The sequence below is a fragment of the Myotis brandtii genome, unplaced genomic scaffold, assembly GCF_000412655.1.
Source record: "Myotis brandtii unplaced genomic scaffold, ASM41265v1 scaffold744, whole genome shotgun sequence".
Lineage (NCBI taxonomy): Eukaryota > Metazoa > Chordata > Mammalia > Chiroptera > Vespertilionidae > Myotis > Myotis brandtii.
The window spans coordinates 2,100,271-2,103,341 of record NW_005370965.1 but is presented as its reverse complement, the minus strand read 5'-3'; the positions used below and the strand labels follow the sequence as shown (position 1 = coordinate 2,103,341).

Here is a 3,071-nt window from a genome sequence, read left to right as displayed (position 1 = left end):
GTGAGACACTCCTGGTTTCTCCCTTGCACCCTCCTCCTCCCCATGAGAGGTAAGTTCTTAGATGTTTCTGAAGAAGGAACACAAGCTAAGAGAAGCCAGCCCGGGGGTACGGAGTAGCCCTCTAGACCCGTGGCCGGCAAACTGCGGCTCGCGAGCCACATGCGGCTCTTTGGCGCCTTGAGTGTGGCTCTTCCACAAAATACCACGTGCGGGCACGCACGTACAGTGCGAGGTATTTTGTGGAAGAGCCACACTCAAGGGGCCAAAGAGCTGCACCTGGCTCGCGAGCCGCGGTTTGCTGAGCCTGAGCCGCAGTCTGCCGACCACTGCTCTAGACTGATGCTTCAGGTACAGTCATTGTAAGATCTGGCCTTGCCTGGCCGGGGTGGGTTTCCTCCATTGTCGTTTTGATTAATAATAAGACAGATGTTATGATCTCCAACTACCTGACTTCTTATCTCTCTCTTAAGTGGCTCTAAAATCAAGCACATGTAAGGTGTTATTGCGGGGCCCCCTTGAGTCCCCACAAAAACCAACTGAGATATGTAGCTATAGTCTTTGCTCAGGGAGGTGCCCGTTATAAATGAAACCTCCCTAGACAGGTCCAACACTGATTCACCATTGGTGTGCCAGAGCACGAAGCTCAAAGGACAAATGGAAATCAAGAGGTGTTAGATATCAAGGCTTAATAATGGGAGGGGACGTCACGGGAAATGGCCAAATGGGAAACACCAGGAATCTGTCTCTCCATTTAGGCAACAACTGTACTAGCAGAAAGTGTCTGAAGTCACAATTTTGGAACTCTGTTGAAATGTTTTTAACTTGCAGGAGAAAGCGTGACTGGTAAAGTGTGATTGATTTTGGCTAATTTCAGCCTTTAGTGCTGTACTGGTTACCTACCCCCCACCCCCACCCCCAGCCTAGTGGCAGGCATCTGTGTTCGAATTCCTGATATGGCTAGAGCCAGAGTGGACAATAAGAAGCCAGTCCCCCAAACATCAGGACTCTGTTTTCTGATTGCTGCTCACTGCTTTCCATCTCTGAGGTACAGGCACAGAGATAGGCAGCCATTATTTGCAATCCCACTGTCTGAGGTGGTTTTCTGGGGATTTAAAGGAGCTGCACCTGGATTTCTTTGTATTATTATTTTTTTATTTTTTCCCTTTCTCCCCTTTTGGAAGCCAGACATGTAAGATTAGACATTCAAAATCAACCACATACACAAGGCAAGTTAGAAAACCATTGCACATGCCCATAGACCAGGGGTGGGCAAACTTTTTGACTCGAGGGCCACAATGGGTTCTTAAACTGGACCGGAGGGCCGGAACAAAAGCATGGATGGAGTGTTTGTGTGAACTAATATAAATTCAAAGTAAACATCATTACATAAAAGGGTATGGTCTTTTTTTTTTTTTTTAGTTTTATTCATTTCAAACGGGCCGGATCAGGCCCACGGGCCGTAGTTTGCCCACGGCTGCCATAGACAGATGCAGGCTCAAAAAAGATAGGAAAAGAACTTAAGCTTTCTCCTCCAGCTGATCCCCAGCACAGAGATATTTTTCAACAATTAAAAAATAATAATAAAAAGAAAGCAATTCCATCTACAATAGCATCTAAAAGAAGTAAATACTTGGGAGTAAATCTACCCAAGACATGAAAGATTTGCATGCTGAAAACTACAAAACATCCTTGAAAGAAATTAAAGGAGGCCTAAGTGAATAGAAAGACATCCCATGTTCATGGATTGGAAGACATACAATGTTAAGAAGTCACTGCTACTCAAAGCACTCTACAGAATCACCACAATCCCTATCAAAATTCCAACAGCCTTTTTCACAAATATGGAAAAGCTGATCCTCAAATTCCTATGGAATTGCAAGGGACCCTGAATAGCCAAAACAATCTTAAAAAAGAAGAAAGTTGGAAGACTCACACTTCCCAACTTGGAAATGTGGTACAAAACTACAGTATTTAAAACAGTATAGTACTGGCAAAAGGACAGAAATATGGATCAATGAAATAGAATAGAAAAACCATCAATAAACCTTCATGTATATAGTCTATTGATTTTCAACTAGGGTGCCAATATCATTCCATGAAAAAAGGATAATCTTTTCAACACATGATGCCAAAAAAAACTGAATATCCACATGCAAAAGAATAAATTTGGGCCCATACCTTACCCCATATACAAAAATTAACTCAAAATTGATCACTTGTACGTCATCAAAATTAAAAATTTTGTACAGCAAAAGGCACTTTCAAGAAAGTGAAAAGACAACTTATATAATGGGAGGAAATACTTGCAATTCACTTATCTGATAGGTGATTAATATTCAGAGTCTACAAACAACTCCCAAAACTCAGTAACAACAAACAACTCTATTAAAAAATGGGCAAAGGATTTGAGGAAACATTTTTCCAAAGAGGATATGCAAATAGCCAGTAAGCACATGAAAAGATGCTCAACATCATTACTCATGATGGAAATGTAAATCAAAACCACAATGAAATATCACTTCATTCCTATAGGATGGCTATAATAAAAAACTTTTTAGTTTTTTAAACAAACCCACACAAAAACCCACACACAAAAAGGAACAAGTATCACCCTGGCTGGTGTGGCTCAGTTTGTTGAGTGCCGTTCCCATGACTTAACAAACTGCAGCTGCCCCAAGGCCCCAGGGCAACTTGCATTGCTTTACAGCTGGTTTCTGCTGGGTAGCCTCAGGCAAAAGCTAGATTAGCACCTCCTTAGATCCAAGAGCCAGTGTACCCAGTGGTCAGAGTGGGACCATCCAATTACAACTTTTCAGATCTATAAGGGACAAACTCAGGGGGCGGACTCAGTGAGCACCAAAGCCCCACTGAAGCAAGTCTTGCCCCATAAGGGTGTCTTCAGCACAGAAGTTTTTCCACCAAAGACACAGCTGATTCTCACAGCCAATTGGCCTGGAGGTCAAATCCTCCCAGTTTTATCTACAACAATCAAGGCTTAACTACAACAAGACTACAACAAGACTGTGCACAAAGCCCACAAAGGGGTGCGCCAAGAGTGTCCACCTCAGGTT

At 42.8% G+C, this 3,071-nt stretch overlaps 1 protein-coding gene across 1 annotated transcript in view; it reads right to left on the bottom strand.

Annotated features, from left to right (window-relative positions):
* The window catches only part of LOC102249208 (nuclear body protein SP140-like protein), a 16,889-nt gene that overhangs the window by 9,800 nt on the left and 4,018 nt on the right, over nt 1–3,071 (bottom strand). The gene's annotated exons all lie outside the window — the stretch shown is intronic.